Genomic DNA, 27,440 nt, shown 5'->3' with positions numbered 1-27,440 from the left:
CCGGAAGGAGAGGCTGGACTTTGGAGGGTGGGTGTGAGTGCCTTCGCTGAAACTAGCCCCTGCCACCCAGTGGCCGGCATGCCAAGTTGAGCTCTAACGCCTCCCTGCATCGTATTCTAGGCTTTTCTGGATTGCTCCCCCCACCCCCGCCCCCGCTGCTCCATACCAGAAAGAGGATCCACTTGCCACATGCTGGAGCCTCCACGCGGTGGCTTGCCTCGCTGTGATGGGCGGCAGCGACAGAGACCACAGCGCACCGGAGGAATGGTAGGAGGCCCGCTGGCCGCGGCCAGGGCAGGGGACTGGGGCAGGGCTATAGTAGTGGTCAGGTGGTAGGAGCGTTGTAGGGAGGGCCAGTGCATTTAGGGCGACAGCAGCGATGGTTGTATTGGTATCCGTGCTAGTGGTAGCGGTAGCAGCAAGTCGGGGCCAGGAAGGGGGAGTAGGAGTGCTGCGGCCTCTGCCTGGCCCGGCCTGGCATGGCGTGGGTAGGAAGGTGCGGGTGCTGTACCGTGGGCCTTGGTGGCAGCGGTGAAGGTGCAGCCAGAGCAAGGAGGGTCCTCCCCTTTAGTCCTCCCCTTTCTCCTGCAGAATCTGAAGGGTCCCTTCCTCCTGCTGGCTCCTGAGCCACATAGGAGTGGACCGTTATCTCATAACAAAATTTAGGGGGTTACTATTTGTGTGTCTTTTTGCTTGTTTTTTGTTGTGAAAAAATCTTGAACTTTTTTCAAATTTCACGAATCAAGGAGGGGAAAAAAGGCATCGTAACAGGCCTTGGATTCCCTCTCCTGTTTTTTCTTTTTCTCATCATCATCATCATGTTCCTCTTTATGTTCCTGTTTATATTTCTTGTTACTATTCTTGTTTCTCCTCCTCCTTTTGTTTGCTTTTTTCCAAGCAATGACATTAACAACAAACCGAAACTGAGTTAAAAATAAACTACTTGGCAGCGTGTTGGATTTTAAAAATAAGTGGTCCATTACTATGTTTTAGATACTTGCGTAATTATTTCGTTACTTGAATAGCTATGCTTTCCTGATCCTATTAATGTGTTGTAAGTAGTTACTCAAGGTATAAAATGAAGCATCAAAAGAAATGTTGGTAGCAAATAGCCTTTTCATCTCTCTCACATATGAGTCTGGAGATACGTGAGAGGCACGGGGGTAATAAGTTCCAATTTATGAGATCATTAAGGAATGATATTCCCTTTATGTTATTTCTCTTCCACTTTTATCAAGAATATTATCTGCTTGAGCAAACCTGGTTTGTCACCACACCTTTGCAACAGGAAAAGGAAGAGTCGGGGATGATCATGTGCATAGTATTTTAAGGCCAAGATTCATAACCAAAACAAGGCTTTATTGACTTTTGCTTTCAAGAACCTGAAGTACTGAGCCCTCTTTTATTCCTAGTATAACCTTTAGTATGAACTCTTTTTTTTTAAGTGATTGCGGTAGAAGTTTGTGCATTTTATTGACTACTTTAAAGAAACAAATACATATATTGTATCTTTTTTAAGTCCACAAAAATGGTTAAGGCCTACAATTTTGACATTTTTAAAATTTTTAAGGTTATGACATGTAAATTACTGTTGATATATATAAGAATATGCATAAGTACCACCGCATAGCTTATTTTGAACAAATACTGTCTAAACTTTTGTCTAGAGTAGATTGGTTGCAGTTTCTTAGGTGTGTTTCTCAGTACATTGCTTTAGTATTTCAAGGCATATAGAAATTTGAATTCTGTTTACCAGTCCTTTGTTTATAGGTCGTTCGGTATTTCTGAAACTGAAGATATCACAGCCCCATTCAGCATTCAGTAACATTAATAAAATTTATGATATGTAGGGTTAGAATCCAACAAATTCAGAGGAAAGTTGTTAAATTATATAGCTATAGAGCGGGAATGAAACCCAGGTTCCAAGCTCTAAGGGGGCCACTGATACAAGTGCATCAGTGACTGGGTGTAGAGTGGGCAGAATTACAGGATAGTTAAGAGAGTGAGTGGTGGAGCCTAACTATATGAACATGGTTTTGTTTTTTTTAACGGATTCTTGCTCTGTTGCCCAGGCTAGAGTGCAGTGGTATCATCTTGGTTTACTGCAACCTCTGCCTTTCAGGTTCAAGGGATTCTTTGGCCTCAGCCTCCCATGTAACTGAGATTATATAGGTGCCTGCCACTACACCTGCCTAAGTTTTATATTTTTTGGTAGAGATGAGGTATTACCCTGTTGGCCAGGTTTGTCTCGAGCTCCAGACCCCAAGTGATCTGCCTGCCTTGGCTTCCCAGAGTGCTGGGATTACAGGCTAAGTCACTGCATCTGGCCTGGGGGTGTTACTTTTGAAGTATTATCTTTGTATCCCAAAGCAGGCCCTTCTGAAACTGATGATGTTGAGGAAAAAGTCCTACTGAAGTCTTTGCCAGGTATAATCTTTTCACTTCCATTTTCCTACATGCTGTTTGCATTTAATGATTCCTTACATTCCACAGACTGTGTCTTAGTATCTACATTCTATTTGTATTTAATGGTTCCTTGCATTCCACAGACTGTGTTTTAGTATTTAAAACTATAGTATTACTTTTCTGTATGGAAAAGGAAAAAAAATATATTGGCCTTTTTATAACATATAAATGAACTTCACAAGCAACCATTTTCCAAGTCAGTTTTCCGTGTTGTGAAGCTTGAAGTGGGTACATGACACATTTTCTCATTTAAGGTAAACTACATATTTATCCCTTATCTCAGAATAGTCAGAAGTCAGGTTCTTACTGTATGGTTAGTAATGCAAGTATTGGTAAGGTCATGTCAATACTTAGTATTTAGAAGAATTCTGAAAAAGCACTTGTTAATCTTTAAGTTTTATGCATTTATTACCTTTTTATAAATTTCTATAGTGTTCCCAAACTTGAGACTCATAGGCTATTAGTATTAGGTTTTACTTCTATCTCTTCTGGCCTTGAGTACATAGATATATTTTCTTTAGATTGAGCATATCATATGAAGTTAATTGTTTATTTTAGGTTTTAAAAGAAAGGACCTATGAAGTCATTGCTTACATTGAGACCAGCTCAATTGTCCCATGGATGGTTTTTTGTTTTTTGTTTTTGGATCTATGTAAAAATTGACCTTGCTATATTAAAGCTTGAAACTTGTATCCGTTTTATCCCAGTTCTCCCCTCAAAAAAAAGACCTTCAGGAAGTATCAAATAACTGAAACATACCAGATCAGAGCACCAGATGCCTCCTGCTGCTCCCTAATTTCTGTACTCTTATACATTGTTATAGTTCGTACCTGCTCTAGTTTTAGTCAGGGAGATGCATTGAGACTGAGCTCCCATCTCCGGGGCTGCAGCACCAGGTTAAAGCTTTCTTCCTTGGCAATACTTGTCACCTTAGTGACTGGCTTTCTGTCTGGTGAGCAGCGGGACCTGAACCAAACTCTTGATGTTTGGGTAATACCATGAACAACCGTCTTAACTGTTATTCTTTACTGAGATTGTCCTTTTTCACTACTGGCCTTTCCTTTTTATCTCTCATTCCTTTGACCTCACATCTCTTTTTTCTTTGACTTTACAGTCAAAGAACTTAATGCTCCCTAAATCCAAATATTATGGTGAAAAAAAGAAAGGAAATGTGTGCAGAGAAAGTATGTTTTACATTTGAGTTAAAGATGGATTCATAGATACAGGTTTATAGATTTACCTAGAGTTCTGATTTCAGGTGAGTTTTCACAGTATGCAGTAAGTAGGAAAGAATCCCAAGATAATTGTGACATGATAAAGCTAGATACGGAAAACCAAAAAGATTTCACCTCAGTATGGCACTTTTAATTCAAGAATAGTAGCCACCAAGTGAGTTTTTCAGATTATAATCATTGCTCTTTAAAAATAAAAAGAAAATATATTTATAACTTTTATTTTATTTTAGTACAGCTTCTGAATTTAGTTATCAATAGATGGGACAAAATAGATGAGCATCTGCTTCCCTTCCCCTGAAACAATGTGTGCTTACTAAAATGTAATAGATTTTTATTTATACTTGAAGGCAGTGTTTTTCAATCTTTTCCATGTTAATAGCTCAGATCTTTAAGGACAGTGAATGTGTACTGGGGGCAGCTTGTGGTCTTAATCCTAACCAGCCCTCTGATATCTTAGATTCTTTCTTTCCTAGTTGTGAATAAAACTTCTGCTCCAGTAGGATGAGCCTGTTTCCCTTGTGACTACCTAATTAATCTATTGCTTTATGTCCCAGTTTTTAGAAGCAGGCAGATTATATTACTGGGATTAAAATGTTTTTAACACTAAAGGTAGTATCTTAAGTTTTTACTTATGAGTTACTTTATGTACAGCTTGGATGAAATTACATGGATTGGGTTTCCATAGCTTTCACCACAGTGAAAATGGAAACAGGGAGCATTCCACAGCAAACCCTGAACTTAGAGAGTTAATTAAGTGAGCAAAGCAAGCATTCATGCTAATTTGTATGTGTGTGTGTCAGTGACAGATGAACCTGGTACTTGAACCATAATTGTACTTCTTCATATTCCAATAGCCAGTAATTTTATCATGTAGTTACACTAGTAGTGAACGCCCAAACTTGCTTGGGTCTGCTATGTATTTGTATTTTAAAATAATGTTTTTTAGCTTCCAAATATAAGTGTTACATTTTTTTCTGAATTATAAAACATCGTTTGGATTGAGTTAAAAGAATCATTTTTTATATGTTTATTATGTCTTAAAAGTTGTTGCATTATTACCTATGTTCTCTTTTCTCTTTCAATGTGAGTTTTTACTGGTTTATAATGTGGTGTTTATTTTCTCTTTATGAAGCCATTATTCTCTTTTTTTTTTTTTTTTTTTTTTTTTTTTGAAGACGGTGTCTCGCTCTGTCATCCAGGCTGGAGTGTAGTGGTGCTATCTCAGCTCACTGTAAGCTCCGCCTCCTGGGTTCCTGCCATTCTCCTGCCTCAGCCTCCTGAGTAGCCGGGACTACAGGTGCCCGCCACCACACCTGGCTAATTTTTTGTATTTTTAGTAGAGATGGGGTTTCACCATGTTAGCCAAGACGGTCTTGATCTCCTGACCTCGTGATCCGCCCACCTTGGTCTCCCAAAGTGCTGGGATTACAGGCGTGAGCCACCTCACCCGGCTGAAGCCATTATTCTTTAGAGGGCAATGACAAAATGGTACCAGCAGAAATTGAGGCACCAGCAGAAGGTTAGGAGAAACAGAGATTTTATATTTTACTGTATTTGGGTTTTTTTTTTTTTTTTTTTTTTTTGAGATGGAGTCTTGCTCTGTCACCAGGCTGGAGAGCAATGGCACAATCTCAGCTCACTGCAATCTCCGACTCCCTGGTTCAAGCGATTCTCCTGCCTCAGCCTCCCAAGTAGCTTAGATTACAGGCACACTGCCAGCACACCCAGATAATTTTTGTATTTTTAGTAGAGATGGGGTTTCACCACGTTGGCCAGGATGGTTTCAATCTCTTGACCTCATGCGCCGTCTGCCTCAGCTTCCTAAAGTGCTGGAATTATAGGAGTGAGTCACTGTGCCCAGCCTGTTGTATGCTTATTCTATTTTATAGATTGTTGTTCTTTTTTTTTTTTAATTTTTTTAAATTTTTTTTGAGATGGAGTCTTCCTCTGTCACCCAGGCTGTAGTGCAGTGGCACAATCTCGGCTCACTGCAAGCTTCGCCTCCCGGGCTCTCGCCATTCTCCTATCTCAGCCTCCCTAGTAGCTGGGACTACAGGCATGCACCACTACGCCCAGCAAATTTGTTTTTGAATTTTCAGTAGAGATGGAGTTTCACCATATTGGCTAGGCTGGTCTCAAACTCCTGGCCTTGTGATCCACCTGCCTCAGCCTCCCAAAGTACTAGGATTACAGGTGTGAGCCAACATACCCAGCCCGCCCCTCACTTTCTTACTACTTCGCTTGTGCAGGGATCATGGCCCAAGTTTTAGTGTTCACCCTGTCTGTTGAATATGAGGAGTCCTAGGAGAGCAGGATGGTGGTGACGTTCCTCACGTCAGCTCTCAAGTCAATGGTGAGACCTTCTGTTCTAACATTCAATAATTCGGTAGGACTGGGCTATGGATAAGGTTGATTTGTTGTTGTTGTTGTTTTTTCTCAAATAGTAGTTATGGTCAAACACTTGAAACCAAATGTGTGTGTGGAGTTTCTACACCAATTTTTGGACAATCTGGATACCAACTCGGTATCCCACAATTCCATTCTGACACTCCCTGCAGTTTAGTACAGACCCCGCAGAATGGGGGCTCAGTCCCATGAGACTACCCTCACTTCACATAACCAATTGCAAGCCCTGGGTTGTTACATGTACTTTTGACCAATCAGTTAGAAAGCAGGGTATCATGGCCCCCTTCTTGGGTTGAATCATTTGCTAAATCAGCTTGTAGAACTCAGAAAAACAGGTTATTTTCTTTGTTTCCCTGAGATAACAGGATCTCACTCTGTTGCGAGGCTGGAATGCAGTGGTGTGATCAAAGCTCACTGTAGCCCCGAACTGGCCCCAAGTGATCCTCCCACCTCAGCCTCCCAAATAGCTGAGCTAACACAGGCCTGCCCCACCATAGCTAACTATGTTCTTTTATTTTTTGTGGAGATGGGGTCTTGTTATGTTGCCTAGGCTGGTCTCAAATTTCTGGCCTCACATGATCCTCCCACCTCAACCTCAACAAAGTGCTGGGATTATGGACGTGAGCCACTGCATCTCACCAATTTACTATGACGGTTCGTTGGAAAGGATTTATCTCAGAAACAGACAGTGAAAGAGATATACATGCTGGGCACAGTGACTCAAGACTGTAATCTCGGCATTTTGGGAGACTGAGGCGGGAGCATCGCTTAAGCTCAGGAGTTTAAGACTAGCCTGGGCAACATGGTGAAAACCCATCTCTACAAAAAATTTTTCTAAAAATTAGCCAGGTAAGGTGACATGTGCCTATAGTTCTAGCTACTCACTTGCTGTTTAGGAACTTGGAATTTTTCACTGGAATTCATGTAAAGAAACATTTGTAATGGATTTAGCATTCATCATTTGACTGCATGACTCACCCCTAGAACCATAATTTTACTAATGAATTTTTCAGATACTACTCAGCTGGGAACTGAGCCTAACCAGCAGCTCACCCTCAACCATTCGGTGGTCTTTTGTTCTCCTCTATTCCTCCTGAAAGTCCATTACTCTCAGAAGGTGGTAAAAACTTGCATTTCTTTTTCTTTTTTCTTCCTAGAGACAGGGTCTTGCTCTGTCACCCAGGCTGCAGTGCAGTGGTGCGATCATGGTTCACTGCAGCCTGAAACCCCTGGGCTCAAACAATCCTCCCACCTCAGCCTCCCAAGTAACTGGAACTACAGACATTTGCCCCTATGCCCAGCTAACTTCTTTATTTTTTATTTTACAGATGGGATCTTGGTATGTTGCCCAGGATGGTGTCAAACTCTGGCCTCAAGTGATCTTTCTGCCTCAGCTTCCCAAAGTGCTGGCGTTATATGCAGGTAGGAGGCACCTTTGTTCAATCCCTGTTTTCTTTTTTTTTTTTTTTTTTTTTTTTTTTTACTGTGACTGGTTCATTGTAAAGGATTTATCTCAGAAACAGCTAGTGAAAGAGATATACATGCTGGGCACAGTGACTCATGACTGTAATCTCAGCATTTTTTTGAGACTGAGGAGGGAGCAAGGCGGACTCTTGCTCTGTCACCCAGGCTGGAGTACAGTGGCACAGTCTCGGCTCACTGCTACCTCCACCTCCCTGGTTCAAGTAATTCCCCTGCCTTAGCCTCATGAATAGCTGGCATTACAGGTGCACGCCACCATGCCTGGCTAATTTTTTGTATTTTAGTAGAGACAGGGTTTTGCCATGTTGGCCAGGCTGGTCTCGAACTCCTGACCTCAGGTGATCTGCCCACCTTGGCCTCCCAAAGTGCTGGAATTACAGGCATGAGCCACAATGCTCAGCCCCTTTTTTAAATAATGATTTTATTGAAATATGATTAACATATCATACAATTCATTTATGAAAGTTTGTAATTCAGACCATGCGCAGTGGCTAATTCCTATAATTCTAATACTTTGGGAGGCTGAGGGAGGCGGATCACTTGAGTTCAGGAGTTTGAGACTAGCCTGGGCAACAAGGTAAAACAGCATCTCTACTAAAAATACAAAAATTAGCTGGGTGTGCTGGCTCATGCCTACAGTCCCAACTACTTGTGGACATGAGGCTGGAAGATCACTTGAGCCCAGAAGGCATAGGTGAAACCTATAGTTGAGACCAGATGGTGCCACTGCACTACAGCGTCGGTGACAGAAGGAGAACTTGTCTCTAAATAACTAAAAAAAAAAGAAAGTATGCAATTAAGTGGTTTTTAGAATATTCAGAGAGCTGCCCATCACCACAGTCACTTTTAGAAGTGATTACTCGCTTATGAATTTCCCACTTATGAGTGAGAAACCCTCACTTCTTAGCTACTACCTCCTACTTCCTCCACATTCCCATGTCTTCATAGACAAACACTGATTTATTTTCTGCCATTGTAGTTTTGCCTAATCCAGACCTTTTATAGAAATAGAATTGTACAATATGTGATCTGTTGTAGTTTGCTTTTTTTCTCTTAGCACAATATTTTCAAATTTCTTTTTTTCTTTTCTTTTTGAGACAGTGTCTCACTCTGTCACCCAGGCTGGAGTGCAAGTGGCATGATCTCGGCTCACTGCAAGCTCTGCCTCCCGGGTTTACGTCATTCTCCTGCCTCAGCCTCTCAAGTAGCTGAGACTTCAGCCACCACGCCTGGCTAATTTTTTTGTATTTTTTTTTTAGTAGAGTTTCACTGTGTTGGCCAGGATGGTCTCAATCTCCTGACCTCGTGATCCACCCGCCTCGGCCTCCCAAAGTGCCTGGATTACAGGCGTGAGCCACTGTGCCCGGCCTCAAATTTCTTTCATGTTATAGTGAATATCAGTATTCAGTATTTTTTTCCTTTGTAGCTGAATAATAGTTTGTTTATCCATTCATCAGTTGATGGACATTTGTGTTATTTCTGCGTATTGGCCATCATGAGTAATGCTGCTGTGAACAATCATATGCAAGTTTTAGTGTGAATCTATATTTTTATTTCTCTTAGATTTACACCTAGGAGTGAAACTGTTGCATTGTGTGATAACTATACATTTAGCCTTTGAGAAATGGCCACACTGTTTTTCAAAGTGGTTACACAGGTCAGGCACAGTGGCTAACACCTTTAATCTCAGATATTTTGAGAGGCTGAGTTTGGAGGATTGCTTTAGCCCAGGAGTTCAGGACCGGCCTGGGCAACATAGGGAGATAATATCTTGATTATTTTAAAAATCAAATGAGAAGAAAAGAAACACCCACATTGATTACACCATTTTATGTTCCCACTAGTTATGTATGTGGGTTACAGTTCTTCCACATTGTCACCAGCTTTGTTTTGTTTTGTTTTGTTTTGGAGACAAAACCTTGCTCTGTCACCCAGGCTGGAGTACAGTGGCTTGGACGTGGTCAGTGCAGCTGTGATCTCCCAGGCACAAGTGATCCTCTCATCTCAGCCTCCCAAGTAGCTGGTACTTACAGGTGACTGCTATCATGTGTGGCTGATTTTTACATTTTTTGGTAGAGATTGGGTTTTGCCATGTAGCCCAGGTCTGTGTCAAACTCCTGAGCTCAAGTAATTTGGCCACTTCAGCCTCTTGAAGTGCTGGGATTACAGGTGTGTGCCTCTACACCCAACTGGCATAACCACTTTGGAAAACAGCCACTGAGCGGGCCTTCACGAATATACCAATATTTGTTATTATCTTTTTTTTTTACTTACTGTTTTTAATTTTTAAAACTTAGTTTTTTTAATCTGTCTTATTATAATAACAATTTTGTAGTAAAGTCCCCCTAAAAAGTATTTGTTGTTTAACTGAAATAGTTTTTTTTTTAACCTGGGTATATATTTTTTCATTTTCATTTTATTTTTAGTTTTTATTTTTAAATAAATATTTTTATAAGTAAATATTTTAATGTATTTTTTACTTTAATAGGTGTTTGGGAAACAGGTGGTGTTTGGTTCCATGAATAAGTTCTTTAGTTTTGACTTCTGAAATTTTATAGTACCCCTCATTACTCATTTAAACTATATATTAAGTCATTATAAAATCATTATTAAACCAAAGACTTTAGTAAAATGGGAATTTTAACTTGCAACCTGAGAAATAGCTGTCAAAAAATTAGAGAAATTACCACATTAAAGTTTTAAAATCTTGATCCTAAAGATGAAAATACAGCTGCACCTAAGAACCACTGGCCCACTGGTCAAGGTGAACAAAACGAAGTAAAAAGCGAAATAAAACCAACAAAACCACATTTAGGATTATTCAGTATTCTGTAATACTATTTTATCTTGTGAGTCACAGAAAATGGTAATTATTATTATTATTGTTATTTTGATGTGGAATCTCACTCTGTCACCCAGGCTGGAGTGCAGTGGCATGATCTCGGCTCACTGCAACCTCCGCCTCTGAGGTTCAGGTGATTCTCCTGCCTCAGCCTCCAGAGTAGTTGGGATTACAGGCACACTCCACCATGCCTGGCTATTTTTGGTAGAGATGGGGTTTCACCATGTTGGCCAGGCTGGTCTCAAAATCCTGACCTCAAGCAATCCACCTGCCTTGGCCTCCCAAAGTGCTGAAATTATAGGCATAGTCCACTGCACTCAGCTGAAAATAATTTTATGTATATTCCAAGTCAGAATACTTTATCTTTGAATATTCGATTACTTTAGGATACTATATTAACTCTTAATTGAACTAATACAAGTTTAGATGTAAGGATCATGTTTATGTTGACTAAAAATTATTAATGTTTTATGTATATGAAAGTAAAAATGACATAGTTTTTATACTTGTAGAATACCTTGAAATTATATTAGTTAATATTTTATATTCATTTTGGGTTTTCACATTGTTAGAGAGATCCACAGAAAACTAACACTTTGTGAATACCCAAATTTTAAGCATTTTGCTGGATGCATTCATAAATATTTTATTTAAAAAGAGCATTAATAGAAGTTTTATACCATTTTGTGATTCATCAAACACAGCAATTGAGTAATGGCATATAGCAACATTACAGAGGTTAGTCTAAGATAAAACTCATAATAGGGTAAAAGGAAGGAAAGGAAAGGGAATACCAGGCTGTATAAAGATTTTAAAAACAGGCCAGGTGCGGTGGCTCATGCCTGTAATCTCAGCACTTTGGGAGGCCGAGGCGGGCAGATCACGAAGTCAGGAGATTGAGACTCATCTTGGCTAACATATTGAAACCCTCTCTCTATTAAAAGTACAAAAATTAGCTGGGCGTGGTGGCACACGCCTGTAGTTCCAGCTACTCAGGAGGCTGAGGCAGGAGAATCACTTGAACCTGAGAGGCAGAGCTTGCAGTGAGCTGAGATGGCGCCGCTGCACTCCAGCCTGGGCGACAGAGCAAGACTCTGTCTCAAAAAAAAAAAAAAGGAAAAAAAAAAAAGATGTTAAAAACAAACATTTTATGTCTGAACCTTTGAACCTTTGCCTGGAATTTCATATTTTGTGAAAAGTGTTTTGTAAGTAGAGGACTTAGAAGTGCTGTAAGGCACCTAGTACACTACAGTGGCACAGATGTAGCAGATACGCAATGAAATGATTTTAACTTCTGGTATGTGTTATCTTCATTGTTCATTTATTAACCTAGTGAAAATCAGCCAATAGATGGAGTGGCATTGACCTGTAAAACTTCCAAGATCCCATCCAGGCTTAGTGTCCTCTGAAGTTCTCCATAATTTATTGTCTGTTCCCACCAACATTTAGCATAAGCTACAAGCTTATGTTAATCATCCTTCTATGTTTATGTGCTGACTTGCAAATAAATTGGCCTATGTGGCCTTTATGTTCACAGCCCTAATAGTATCTACATAATTTAATAACTTTGTTATAAAACTGATGTTTCATAAAATTATGTCTCAACTATGTTCTGGTAAAATAATTACATATTTTGCTTAAGCTTTTCTGACTCTCCATTGCCTGCTGAATACAGTAAGTTCCCATTTAGTGTGAGGATTTAAAATGTTCTTGAAAACTGTGACCTGTAATTACCCCAATTTTGCTGTAGCCTAACTGATAGAAATAGTTAAGTTTCTATGGCATATTTCTGGTCAAAAAAACATCACCAAACTTAGAAAGGCCCAAAACACTTACAGTATTAAGCACTGAAATAAATGTGAGCTCTACATACATTTAAGAAAAGTTAGGTCAGGTGCGGTGGCCCATGACCCTAATCCCAGCACTTTGGGAGGCCGAGGCAGGCAGATCACAGGGTCAAGAGATCGAGAGCAGCCTGGCCAACATGGCAAAACCCTGTCTCCACTAAAAATACAAAAAATTAGCCCGGTGTGAGGCTAAGGCAGGAGAATCGCCTGAACGTGGGGGGAAGTGGAGGTTGCAGTGAGCTGAGATCGAGCCACTGCACTCCAGCCTGGGTGACAGAGGAAAACACCGGTTTAAAAAATAAATAAATACATAAACAAAAAATTAATTAAAATGTTACCAGGGCCACCCTAATGAAATAACTGGGAAATTTCTTTTTCTTACTGTGTTTCTTTAGTTTCTTTATTTTATTTGTAGGCACAGCTGCATAAAGAAACCAGATGGCCCAACAACACCAGAGCTTCTCCACTCCTGACCAGATATCAGAAGGAGATAAGATCCCTAACCAGCGCAAACTTGAACAGGTGACCCTAGTTGGTTTTAGATTTTTTTTTTTTTTTTTTTTTTTTTTTTTGGTTAAGACAGAGTCTTCCTCTGTTGCTCAGGCTTGGGTGCAGGGGCACCATCTCAGCTCGCTGCAACCTCCGGCTCCCAGGTTCAAGCGATTTTCCTCCTCAGCCTTCTAAGAAGCTGGGATTACAGGTGTGTACCACCTCGCCCGGCTCATTTTTTTTTGTATTTTTTTTATGTAGAGACTGGGTTTCACCATGTTGGCCAGGCTGGTCTCGAACTCCTCACCTTAGGTAATCCACTCACCTCAGACTCCTAAAGATTTATGTTTATGCACTGAACCTGTGCACCTAGAGTCCCACCCTGCACAGTTCTTAAAAACCCCTGATAAAATCATGTATTAATTCTAGTGATATTTTAGTGAATCCTATTCTTTTTTTTCAGAAAAATATTTCATTTGGAATAATGACAGTTCTACTTTTATTTTACAATCTGGACAATTTCTTTCTATTGTAGAATTTCCCTGGCTAATGCCTCCAGTGCAACGCTGAATAGAGTGGTTAAAGTGGAAAGTCTTGACTTCTCAAACTTTCAGGTAAAGAAGCGCGAGTCTGTCACCATTCAGTGTGATGTTAGCTGAGAATTTTTGTATAGATACCTCTTAGTGGGTCTCAGAATCTTTTTCTGTTAGTAGTTTGCTGAGGGTTTTGTCAGGAATGGATGCTTGACATTTGTAAATTTCTCTGTGCCTATTGAAAGGATCACTTTTTGCTCTTTGCTAGTACTGGGCATTATCTTGATTGAATTTTATATATTAAGTCACAACTACATTTACAAAACAATCACACTTGTTCTTGGTGTATAGTCATATTTGAAGTGTCTGAATTTAGCGTGCTAACGTTTTCTGAGGCTGTATGTGTCTACGTGAATATGGCACTTTTTTTTATAGACTTTCTGTTTATACTTGTGTCTGGCCTTGGTATTACAGTAATACTGGCCTCTACAATGAATTGGAAAATGTTCCCTCTTCATTTTTTGGAAGTATTTTCTGCTGAAGAATTAGTATTAATTATTTATTGAATATTGGTAGAATGTTTTACATAGATTATTTTGCCCTGGAGTTTTCTTTTTGAAAATATTTTAAATGAATGCTTTTGCTTTACTTGAGTAACAATTCATAATATATAAATATTTATTTTATATTATACTTTTCAGTTTACTTTTATAATTTGTACTTCCAAGATATTAATTTCTAATTTATAATATTCCATGTTTAATAGATTTTTCTATGCTGTTAACATGGAAAAATCAGAAATAATATAGAACGAGGCTTCAGCCCAGTCAGTGAATGACCCAAAGTCTGTCTGTTGTGGGATAGATCATTTAAATATGATGTTACCCTTAATGTTTACATTTATTGTGTGAGGAAAATAAGGTACTGAATGGAAAGGAAATTAGTAAAACTACCATTTAACTTTGGATTTTCTCAAGAGGGCAGACCAAGTAGACCTTCTAATTTTTGTTGATATTTACATAAGACAGAAACATAGTTTTTAATTAGAACAAATAATATGCCATTTGAAGAATGGTATGAAGATGATAATTTGATGAATAATTTTATTAGTACTGGCTTAGTGCATACAATATATTAGGCAAGATTCTTAGCCATTACGCGCACGCACACACACACATGTATATAGACTTCATATATAATTGTTTAAAATAAGGAACCCACAGATTGATGAGCAGTGAAAACTTGACATTCTCAATCTTAGTAACTTTAAAACTATCAAAAAAATTTACTGTTTTGATTTACAATAAATGTTCATAAAACTATTTAAAAAACTTCATTAGAAAGTTTGACTTAGCATGGAGATAAATGTGTTGCACAGTTGAAAAGTAACCATAGACACGTTATTATCAAATACCAAACAAGTGCATTTTAAAAAGAGATTAGGACTAAAAGATGCCCCATGGAAGTTGTCACAGCAAAAATACAACAGAGCACACTTTTAAGCACCGTGGTATGTTAATAAAAACTATCAATTAATGTGTAAACACAGGCCAGTGTGCTCATCATTACATGAAAAATATTTAAAACTAGTAAACACAGTCAGTAGGTTTGCAGGATACTATATCAATATACAAAAAAAGTCAATTGCATTTTTATACCCCAACAGATATCTGGGAAAAATCAAGAAGACAGTTACTTTATTCTTTTAGATGTTATGGTAAATGTATTAGGTTGGTAATGGCAAAAACCACAATTACATTTGCACCAACCTCATACTTAGGAATAAATATAGTAAAGAAGGTAAAAGATTTATACAACAAAAACTGTAAAAGATTAGTGGAGGCAATTATAAAAAAGACAAATTTAAAAATACTTAGTGTTCATGGATTATAAAAATTAGTATTAAAACATTCATACTGGCCAGGCACAGTGACTCAAGCCTGTAATCTCAGCACTTTGGGAGGCTGAAGTGGGTGGATCATGAGGTCAGGAGATCGAGACCATCCTGGTATGGTGAAACCCCATCTCTGCTAAAAATACAAAAAATAGCTGCATGTGGTGCTGCATGCCAGTAATACCAGCTACTCAGAAGGCTGAGGAATGAGAATCGAATCGCTTCAACCCAGGAGGTAGAGGTTGCAGTGAGCTGAGATTATACCACTGCACTCCAGCCTAGTGATAGAGTGAGACTCCATTTTGAAAAAACAAAACCAAAAAACCATTCATACTGCTCAAATTGGTGTATATATTTAAAGCAACTTTTATCAGAATTTCAATAGTATTTTCAACACAAATTTTAAAAAATCCGGTTTGTATGGAATTATAAAAGATCTCAAATAAAGCTATTTTGAGCAAGAGGGACAAAGCTAGAAGCAGTATGCTGTCTAATTTCAAGCTATATAGCAAAGCTGTAGTCATCAAAACTGCAAAATGTTGGCATAAACACAAACACATAAGCCAATGCAACAGAATAGAGAACTCAGATATATATAAAATATATCCATCGTATACAGTCAATAAATTTTCAACAAAGGCATATAAGCACACAACGGTGAAAGAATAAACTCTTCAATAAATGGTGATGGGAAAACGGGATATCCATATGCAAAAACAAATTGCACCCAACCTTTACAGCATACATACAATTAATTTAAAATGTATTAAAGACTTAAACATTGGACTTGAAACCATAAATCTTCTAGAAGACAACACTGAGCAAAATTCTGGCATTGTTCCTAAGCAACATATTTTTTTGTATTTGACACCAAAAGCGCAGGGAAAAAAAAAAAAATGGGACTACATCAAGCTAAAAAGTTTCTACTGCATAGCGAAAAACTGTCTGTGACATTAAAAGGCTATCTACAGAATTGGAGAAAAATACCTGTATGCCAAGTATCAGATAAAGGATTAGTGTTCAAAATCAGCAAGAAACTCATACACCTTAACCCCCCAAAGTAAAAATAGTGGAAAGTAACACATTCTTTTAAAACATGGCCAAAAAACTAGTTTTTTAAAGAAGCCATTAGTAATTCTAAGAAAAATGCAAATCAAAACCACAATGAGTTAGCATTCAAACACATATTAAGGTGATATTTATCAAAAATTCAAAAGAAAGCAAGTGTTACTAAGAATATAGAGAAAAGGAACCTTTGTACACACTCACTGGGAGTGTAAATTGGTAAAGCCATTATGGAAAACGGCATGCAGGCTCATCAAATAATTAAAAATAAAACTATCATGTGATTCAACAATCTCACGTCTAAGTAAATATCCAAAGAACAATAAAAATCACTATCTTGAAGAGGTATTTTCACTCCTATGTTTATTGAAGCATTATTAACTATAGATAAGGGGCCGGGTGCGATGGCTCACGTCTGTAATCCCAGCACTTTGGGAGGTCAAGGTGTGTGGGTCATGAGGTCAGGAGTTCCAGACCAGCCTGGCCAATATGGTGAAATCCCGTCTCTACTCAAAATACAAAAATTAGGTGGGTGATAGCAGGCACCTGTAGCACCACCTACTTGGGAGGCTGAGGCAGGAGAATTGCTTGAACCTGGGAGGTGGAGGTTGCAGTGAGCCTAGATTGTGCCACTGCACTCCAGCCTGGGCAACAGAGTGAAACTCTGTAAGCTAGGTAACATAGCAAGACCATGTTCCTACAAATTAGCTAGGCATGGTGGTGTATCACTGTGGTCCTTGCTACTTTGGAGGCTGAGGTGGGAGAGTAATTTATACCCAGAGTCTTAGAGGTTACAGTGAGCTATAATCATGCCACTGCACTCCAGCACGTCGTTACATCTAACAACAAGAAAAAGGAAATTTTACATATATGTATTGTATGTATGTGCATGTGTGTGTAAGAGAGACACAATTCAGGCCTTGGAAAAAATCTTGATATTTGCAACCCCACAGATCATCTTGAGGCCATTATGCTAAGTGAAATAAGCCAAACACAGAAAGATGAACACTGCATTATCTCAATTATATGTGGAATCTAAAAAAGGGCTTGAATTGTGGTTACAGAGAATAGAATGGTAGTGACCAAGGGCTGTGGCTTGGGGAAATGAGATAATGGCCAAATGGTACAAACCTGTTTTATAAGATGAATGAGTCCTGGAGACCTAATGTACAGCATGGAGGCTACAGCTACTGTATAGGTAAATTTTATTAATAAAGAAGATCTCACATATTCTTATCACAGCAACAGTAACTATGGGAAGTGATGAATATGTTATTTAGCTTGACTGTGGTAATCATTTTATGTATATTTACATATACATAAACATCACATTGTATACCTTAAATATATACAATTTTTACGTGAATTATACCTCATGTGGGAAAATATTGTTTAACCATACAATATCTAATTACATGTAAATATTTAAAACCCTTTAAAATAAATTCTAGGTTAAAATGTAAAATCCAAATTGACATATTTCTGGTCAGGGAAGTTCTAACGAACAAGTATAGTATAAAAGCTAAAATTCTTGTAAATTTGTTTGAGTTCTTTGTAGGTTCTGGATATTAGCCCTTTGTCAGATGAGTAGATTGGAAAATTTTTCTCCCATTCTAAATGTGGCACATATACACCATGGAATACTATGCAGCCATAAAAAAGGATGAGTTCGTGTCCTTTGTAGGGACATGGATACAGCTGGAAACCATCACTCTCAGCAAACTATCGGAAGAACAGAAAACCAAACACCGCATGTTCTCACTCACAGGTGGGAATTGAACAATGAGATCACTTGGACACAGGAAGGGGAACATCACACACCGGGGCTTATTGTGGGGAGGGGGGAGAGGGGAGGAACAGCATTAGCAGATATACCTAATGTAAATGACGAGTTAATGGGTGCAGCACACCCACATGGCACATGTATACATATGTAACAAACTTGCACATTGTGCACATGTACCCTAGAACTTAAAGTATAATAATAATAATAAAAAGCTAAAATTGGATATTTAGCTAAAGTATCTTTCATAAAGAAGAGTAAATTAAAATATTTTCAAAAGTCAAAACATTGAGAAATTTTATTACCAATAGAAGATTGTTAAGAGTATACTTCAAGGCAGGGTGCTGTGGCTTATGTCTGTAATCACAGCACTTTGGGAGGCTGAGGCAGACGGATCATGAGGTCAGGAGTTCAAGACCAGCCTGACCAACATGGTGAACTCCCGCCTCTACTAAAAATACAAAAATTAACCGGGTGTGGTGGTGTGTGCCTGTAATCCCAGCTGCTCAGGAAGCTGAGGCAGGAGAATCGCTTGAACCCAGGAGGTGGAGGTTGCAGTGAGCTGAGATTGCACCACTGCCCTCCAGCCTCAGCTACAGAGTGAAACTGTCTCAAAAAAAAAAAGAATATACTTCGAGAGAAACATTTTCTGCTACCAAGATAAACTGAAAATAAAAATGTAAGAAATGTCAACCCATGGTAGACCATTGAATTAAAGAAATTACATGGTCCTTGGATGCATCAGTTTAAAGCATATAAATGTAATAAAAGTGTGATTCCATGCATTTTATTAAATAAGAGAAAAAGAACTCCAGGGCTACTTGAACAATTTAACTATAGGAGATGACTATTTTCTGGAAATGTTTTCCATCGTCAACTTTTTAAAGCTTTGTAGCACTTTGCATATTTTAGAGAATGACAACTATCTTTTTATCAGAGCTGATTTGTACCAGTGTAACCACAGTGGCATAGACATTGCCCATAAGGTTCTACATACTCAGGATGACTGGGTTACACGTCCACAGCAGGGTTGAAGAAGATGAGATGGTGAGTTCCACCCAGCACATGACCCGAAAGTAGCTCACTAACAGCGGGATGGTCTGAGTGGCCCTTTTCTCTGGGACGGCTCATGGAGAGAAGCTGGTGCTCTGAAGGTGCTGAGATTGCTTCTGATGCTTGGAGAAAAGGATCATCATGTGTGCAATTGAATGCAGTGTCATTCCTGTAATGAAAACATCCCTGGATAATGTCAAGAATAAAAAATACTTTTCACATGAAGAGCTTCGTGGGAGAAAGTGAACAGTATTTGCTGACCTTAAGTTGACTGGTCTGGGTCACATTAGAAGAAGCCACAGTGAAGAATATTATGCTACAACTGAAAGACAAATTGACGAATGAAAAAAAAAAATTAACGCTGCTAATGTTACTGTGAATTTGTGTTGAAGCCTTGCCAGACAGCAGTTGCTGGGGCTGATGATGCCGGCCTGGTGTACACTCAAGAGACAGGTGTTAACAGACACACAGGCCCATCCTCACTCTGTTTAGACAAGGACTTACATTTGAACTCATTCCCTAAGTGCAGTGATTCAAGCATATCTGGAGGCCAGGCATCCACCACAGAAGGAACACCACTACATGAATGAAGGCCGAGTTACAGCTGATGAGGTCATGGGGCTTCGATTTCTGATCCTGAAGAAATGTGAAGATGTTGAAGTAAAGGAGAAAGGTGTTGGCTAAAAGTTCAACGGCAGCTTGGGAAAACAGGTTTTTTGTTTTTTTGTTTTTGAGATGGAGTCTCGCCCTGTTGCCCAGGCTGGAGTGCAGTGGTGTGATCTCAGCTCACTGCAAGCTCCGCCTCCTGGAGTCACACCATTGTCCTGCCTCAGCCTTCTAAGTAGCTGGGACTGCAGGCACCCACCACCATGCCCAGTTAAGTTTTTGTGTTTTTAGTAGAGACAAGATTTCACCTTGTTAGTCAGGATGGTCTTGATCTTCTGAGCTCGTGATCTGCCTACCTCAGCCTCCCAAAGTGCTGGAATTACAGGTATGACCCACTGTGCCTGGCTAAGAAAAGGTATTTTTAAGCATAACAGAAGCATTATGCTTAAAGTATGTTCATCTTAATAACAAATGTATTCCATGTATCTGGGGGAAAAACAACAGATCTTGCATTATCAATGTTTGTTCTTTGGTGCTCCAAGTAATTACCATGATCATTTTAATTTTACCCACTCCTTGGTTAACTCTGATTATCTCATATACATTCTGGATAATTAGCCTCTTCACTCCGTTCCACATCAACCCACCGTAGCAGCTTCTCTCATTTCCACTCTTACACACCCTAGCTTATAGTAACCGCCGTTGTACTCTCTACTTCTATGAGAGCAACTTTATTAGATTTTACATATTGGTGAGAATGTGCAGTATTTTTTTTTTTAATGCCTGGCTTATTTTACTTAACGCAGTGACCTCTAGGTTCATCCCTGTTGCTGCAAAGGATGGAATTTTATCTTTTTGTGGCTGAATGCTGTTTCATTGTGTGTTTGTATATATATCATGAAATATATATAATGAAATATGATTGTGTATTTACATTATTGTGCAATATACATCTATATTACATTGTGTGTATATATACAATGAAATTTATATATGTGTATACACTCCATTTGTAAAATCAATTTATTGAAGGACACCAGATAATTCCATGTCTTTGCTATTATTTATAATACTGTGTACTAGTACAATAGTACTAGTACTTAGTACTATTGTAAATAATATTGTAATAGTACTGTGATTAACATAAGCATGCATGTGTCCTTACAGTTGAATGATTTCTATTTTGGGGGTATATACCAAATAATGGAATTGCTGGGTCAAATGGTAGTTTGGTTTTAAATTCTTTGAGAAACTCCAGAGTACTTTCCACAGTGGCTGGAAAAATTTACATTCCCTCTATCAGTGCATAAGCTTTCTCTTCACTACCCACCAGCATCTATTATTCTTTGCCTTTTTAATATGGCTACTGTGACTGATGTGAGATGGTATCTTGTGGTTTCGATTGGCATTTTTCTAATGATTGGTGATATTGAGCTTTTTAATACGCTTGTTGGATGCATGTGTGTCATCTTTGAGAAGTGTATGTGCATGTTCTTTTTTCATTTTTAATAAAGTTTGTTTTTTGCTTGGTGAATTACGATTTTTTAATAGATTCTACATATTAAACCTTTGCTGAAAAACAGTTTGCAAGATTTTATTTTATTTTTTCTCATTCTGTTGGTTGTGTGTTTACTCTGTTGGTAGTTTCTCTTGCTGTGCTGAAGCTCTTTAGCTTAATCCAGTCTCATTTGTCAACTACTTTTTGTTGTTTCAGTTGCTTTTAGAGTCTTGAAGTCTTTGGCATGGTATTTCCTAGGTTCTCTTCTAGGGCTTTTACACTTTTAGGTTTCATATTTAAGTCTTTAATCCATCTTGAGTTAATTTTTGTATACGGTATAAATGAAGTGATGCAGCTTCAATCCTCTGCATATGACTAGCCAGTTATCCCGCCACTATTTATTGAACAGGGAGTCTTTTCCTTCCTTTTTTTTTTTTTTTTTTTTTTTTTTTTTTTTTTTTTTTTGAGATGGCGTTTGACCGTTATTGCCCAGACTGGAGTGCAATGGTACTATCTCAGCTCACTGCAACCTCCTCCTCCCAGCTGCAAGTGATCAGTGATTATCCCGCCTCAGCCTCCAGAGTAGCTGAGATTACAGGCACCCTCCACCATGCCCGGCTAATTTCTGTAATTTTAGTGTAGATGGTGTTTTACCATATTATCCAGGGTGGTTTCAAACTCTTGCCCTCAGGTGATCTGCCCGCCTTGGTCTCCAGAAGCGCTGGGATTATAGGCATGAGCCACGGTGCCTGACGGGGAGTCCTTTCCTTATTGTTTGTTATTGTTAGCTTTGTGAAAAATCAGATGGTTTTAGATGTGTGGTTTTATTTCTGGGTTCTCTAGCCTGTTCCTTTGGTCTATGTGTCTATTTTTGTACCAGTATCCATAATCTTTTAGGTATTGTAGCCTTGTAGTATAGTTTGAATTTGGGTAGTATGATGACTCCAGCTTTGTTCCTTTGCATAGAATAGCTTTGAGTATTCAGGCTCTTTTATTTGGTTTCAAATACGTTTTTCATTTTTAAAAAATTCTATAAAGAAATGTTGTTGGTAGTTTGATAGGAATAACATTGAATTCAAAAGTAAATTTATTACGGTAGTATGGCCATTTTAGCAATATTGATTCTTCCTATCCATGAGCATGGAATGTATTTCTGTTTGTTTTTGTCATCTGTTTCTATTTTTTTTTTAACATTGTTAAAAAAAATTATGAACTATTAGTTCATAATTCTCATTGTAGAGATCATTTGCCTTCCTGGTTAGCTGTGTTTCCAGGTATTTTATTCTTTTGGTGGCTATTGTGAATAGAATTGTATTTTCAATTGGATGTTATTGGTGTATAGAAATGTTACTGATTTTCATACATTTATTTTGTATGCTGAAGCTTTACTGACGTTCTTTATCAGATCTAGGAGCCTTTGGGCAGAGACTGTGGGCTTTTTTAAGTATAGAATTATATCATTTGTGAAATGAAATCATTTGACTTCCACTCTTGCTATTTGGATGCCTTTTATTTCTTTCCCCTGCCTGATTGCTTTGGCTGGGACTTCCAGTATTATATTTAATAGGAGTAGTGAGGGAGGGTACCCTGGTTTTGTTCTGGTTCTCAAAAGGAATGTTTCAAGCTTTTGCTCTTTCAGTATGATGTTGACTGTGGGTTTGTTATAGATGGCTGTTACTATCTTGAGGTACGTACCTTTGTTGCCTAGTTTTTGAGGGTGTTTGACCATGCATCCCAGGAATAAAGCCTACCTGATAATGGTGGATTAGCTTTTCTGATGTGATGCTGGATTCAGTTTGAGATATATATATATATTTTTTTATATATTATATATAATGTATATATTTATTATATATATTTATTTTATATATATATTTTTGAGACAGAGTTTCACTCTTGTTGCCCAGGCTGGAGTGGAATGGTATGATCTCGGCTCACTGTAACCTGTGCCTCCCGTGTTCAAGGGATTCTCTTGTCGTAGCATCCTGAGTAGCTGGGACTACAGGCCTGTGCCACCAAGCCCAGCTAACTTTTTGTATTTTTAGTAGAAATGGGAGTTTCACCATGTTAGCTGGGCTGATCTCTAACTCCTGACCTCAGGTGATCTGCCCGCCTCTGCCTCCCAAAGTACTGGGATTACAGGCGTGAGCTACTGCGCCTAGCCCGATTGTGTGTGTGTGTGTGTGTGTGTGTGTGTGTGTGTGTGTGTGTGTGTTTGGTTCCATATCTGCTAGGTTTTTGTGTCAGAATGATGCTGGCCTGATAGAATGAGTTAGGAAGAAATCTCTTCTCCTTCTTTTGGAATAGTTTCAGTAGAACTGGTACCAGCTCTTCTTTATATGTCTGGCAGAATTTGGCTGTGAATCCATCTGGTCTGGAGTTTTTTCTGGTAAGCTTTTTATTGTTGATTCAATTTCAGAAGGCAGTATTGGTCTGTTCAGGATTTTAATTTCTTCCTGATTCAGTCTTGGGAGTATATATGTTTCCAGATATTTATCCATTTCTTCTGTTTTCTCTAGTTTGTGTGCATAAAGGTGTTCATAATAGTCTCTAATGGTTTTGTGTGGCTTTTCTGTGGCATCAGTGATAATATTTCCGTTGTCACTTTTTATCGTGTTTAGGTAGATCATCTTTTTTTCTTTAACAGCAGTCTATCAATCTTATTTATTCTTTCAGAAATAAGTTTCACTGGATTTTTGTACAGTTTTTTTTTTTAAAATCTCCATTTCATTCATATCAGCTTTGATGTTTCTTGTCTCCTAGCTTTGGGGTTGATTTGTTGTTATATTTCTGTTTCCTCTAGATACCGCCTGGTGCAGTGGCTCATGCCTGTAATCCCAGCATTTTGAGAGGCCAAGGCGGGTGGATCACCTGAGTTCAGGAGTTTGAGACCAGCCTGACCAATATGGTGAAACCCCGTCACTACTAAAAATAATTAGCTGGGCATGGTGGCACACGCCTGTAGTCTCAGCTAGGCTGAGACAGGAGAGTTGCTTGAACCTGGGAGATGAGAGAGATCCTAATGATCTGACTAGAAATCCTACAGTTATTAAAATGAGTATAAGGGAACCCTACCAGCAACTCTGCACATAAATGAGAAAACTGATCAATTCCTTAAAAACCACAAACTGCCAAAGCTCTCCCAACATATGGCGGATTATCTCAGTAGTCTTAAATGTTAAATCAGTGCAATCTGTGATTTAGAAGCTTATAAAAATAAATGTCCTGGCCCAGATGATTTCAGTAGATAATTTTTACAACAACTTTGGGAAACATTTTGGCTTTTTGCAGTTCCTTCAACAATTAAACATATGATTATGATCCAGCAATTCTATTTGCATGTACATTCTCAACAAAAAAATATATAATATATGATATCTATATACACACATACCCATATATATTTACACTTGAAGTTCTGAGCAGTTATATTTGCAGTAATCAAGACTCCAGGAAAAAGTTCAAAGCTCAGCATTTTCAGTTTCCTTAAGATGAGCTACAACTCCAGCTCCCCACCCTCACACATACACAGTGACCCCTTAGGGTTCTACTCAAAATTACATAACATTGCTTAACAGAATTTGAAAACCTGTGCTGTAGGGTAACAGGTTTATCAGCATTCACTTCTAATTTAGCAAACCATTTTGGAAACTGTTTCTTGTTTGTTTGATTTTTTAATATTTTTATTTAATGCAATAGGATTAACCGTTTAATTTTTAATTTTTATTTTATTTATTTTGAATATTTATTTATTTATTTATTTATTTATTGAGAGGGAGTCTCGCACTGTCGCCTGGGCTGGAGTGCAGTGGTGCAATCTCACCTCACTCCAACCTCTGCCTCCCGGCTTCAAACGATTCTCCTGCCTCAGCCTCCCAAGTAGCTGGGATTACAAGCACCCGCCACCATGCACAGCTAATTTTTTGTATTTTTAGTAGAGACGGAGTTTGACTGTGCTGGCCAAGCTGGTGTCAAACTCCTAACCTCGTGATCCGCCCACCTCCGCCTTCCAACGTGCTGGGATTACAGGCGTGAGCCACCGTGCTCCGCCCATCTATTTATTTTGAGATGGAATCTCTTTAGCCCAGCCTGGAGTGCAAGTAGCGTGATCTCAGCTCACTGCAACCTCTGCCTCCTGGGTTCAAGCGATTCTCCTGCCTCAGCCTCCCGAGTAACTGGGATTACAGGCACGTGCCACTAAGCCTGACTAACTTTTTTCTTATTTTTAGTAGAGACGGGGTTTCACCGTGTTAGCCAGGATGGTCTCTATCTCTTGACCTCGTGATCTGCCCGCCTTGGCCTCCCAAAGTACTGGGACTACAGGCGTGAGCCACCGTGCGAGGCCTAACAGTTTTATATAAATGTAATATTATTCCTGAATTCCTATATTATCCATTAAATTGCGTTATGAAATTTAAAATTAAATTCTTGAAACAAAGGTGAATTACTTAAGAGAAAAGCAAACTTAAAAAAAAATTTAAGACCAAGTAACTGAAAAAATTGAAAAGATGGTGGAATAAATATTTAAAAGAATACTGTGATTCTTGCAGTCAGAATCATCTTTTCTAACTAGGCTGTGTGGCAAATGGCTAGTTGTTCCACAAAATCCATTATGCATTTCTCTATTAGTAAGAGTTTTAACTGTCTGCCTGCCCAGATAATGTTCCCTAACCTCCCTGGGAGCTGGCAACACTTAACACACCTGCTGTGGGTAGATTCTGGGTCACTCAATTCAAATAAAATCGGTTTTCTTATACTTCCACTATTAGTTCCTGAGTGGGCCCTGAACAACACTGTGACAGTGACACAACTTTGACCATGTAGCAAGGATGACACAAAAAAGGAAGGCTAGGTGAAAAAAGATGAAAGAAATCATTGTCCTTGATATATTCTGTGCAGTATTGCCATCCCACCAGGCTCTTCCACCAACACCTGGGCTTAGGTAGAAGGAGGAGGCAGAGAGATCAAATGTGGAAGGAAGAGAGAGAGAGAAAGAAACGGGTAGAGTGAGGGAGTCAGAGAGAGATGGCTCCAACATGCTAGGGATGCAAAGTAAATTATGGAGAAAACAGACGTAATATTATTCAATTAATAACCATATGAGAGAAACATACTAATTTAATTATATAATTACAAAATCACAAATGTGATAGATGCATAAGAGATGTATAATGCTATAAAATCCTTTCAGTAAAGACAATTGAACTAATTAAGAAGGCAAGGAAAGTTTAACTGGGGAAATGACTATTGAGTAGAGATTTGAATGATAAATAAGAAATGCTTGAATAATGAGAGACTGGAAGACATCTTAATTCAAAGGAAACAACATGTGCATATGTCTTCAAAATAAAATATAAGAATATAATGTGTAACTGGAGAAGAAGGTCAGGGCTAGAGAGTCCTGTAAGGCACCGTGAGGTAGAACTCTCTTCCATCCGGGTTTCTTTCAGCTGGAGCTCCTGGTGTATTTCTGGCCTTTGTTCCTTATTGTCTTAAAGCTCAGGGGACACGGAATGACTTCAACTAATTAGGAAATTTGGTGACGATAAAGGTCATGTTCAACTCTGTTCTCCCTTTTCCCTTTGGTAGTGAATCTGCCATCAAGGTTCAGACATCTCACCACTGACCTGTTCCCTAAGGTTTCCTTGAGAAGGTTTCCAGGTAGGGATTCCACCTATACCTGTGGCTTGGAGGTAGTGAAGACTGTCTATTTCAGTTCATTTAGGAGGTCTACTTGCACTCCCCCATGCCATGATTAGATTTTCTCCCCCACCTTACATTTTATGAGTAAAATAAATAGATTATTTTGAAACCTTTAATCTTATTTCTCAAATTTTTGAGAATCTAGGGGTTTAGCATAGCTAGACTTATTTATATTACACTAATAACATTATCAAGGGATCAAAAACTTTAAGTAAACTTTATTTCTCAGTCATGCAGTCTCCTGTGTTTCTGAATGACTCTCCAGAGCAGCTGGCTTTTGTGTCAACTCATATTCCAGGCTGCTTTGATTTCTTGGCAGTCCATATAAACATGTGCTTTCATTATTGCAATGACAGAAGAAGAGTACGTGGATAATCATTCATGGCTTTTAAATCCTTCTGCTGAGAAAATATGTATGTCAACTTAGGTTCACATTATCTTGACCAACACAAACCATATGGCCATTCTTATCTCCAAGGGGCATGTTCCCAGAAGCAAAATAAAATCAGTTTCCATAAAACCCCAGATATCTCAATGA

At 38.7% G+C, this 27,440-nt stretch overlaps 1 long non-coding RNA gene across 2 annotated transcripts in view; it reads left to right on the top strand.

The window, feature by feature from the left end:
* The window catches only part of LOC135965529 (uncharacterized), a 28,145-nt gene extending 912 nt beyond the window's left edge, over window positions 1–27,233 (top strand). Inside the window, exons 2-6 of one of the 2 annotated variants that reach the window (XR_010578526.1) lie at window positions 121–267; window positions 7,436–7,529; window positions 12,694–12,800; window positions 13,303–13,381; window positions 26,789–27,233. This is a non-coding gene — a long non-coding RNA (uncharacterized lncRNA). Of the gene's footprint in view, window positions 1–120; window positions 268–7,435; window positions 7,530–12,693; window positions 12,801–13,302; window positions 13,980–26,788 lie in introns of those variants that run through there. The other variant, XR_010578525.1, reaches the window with a different exon arrangement.
* Window positions 27,234–27,440: the final 207 nt, after the last annotated feature.

The sequence above is a fragment of the Macaca fascicularis genome, chromosome 10 (genome assembly GCF_037993035.2).
Source record: "Macaca fascicularis isolate 582-1 chromosome 10, T2T-MFA8v1.1".
Classification (NCBI taxonomy): domain Eukaryota; kingdom Metazoa; phylum Chordata; class Mammalia; order Primates; family Cercopithecidae; genus Macaca; species Macaca fascicularis.
This window is presented reverse-complemented; position numbering and strand designations above follow the sequence as displayed.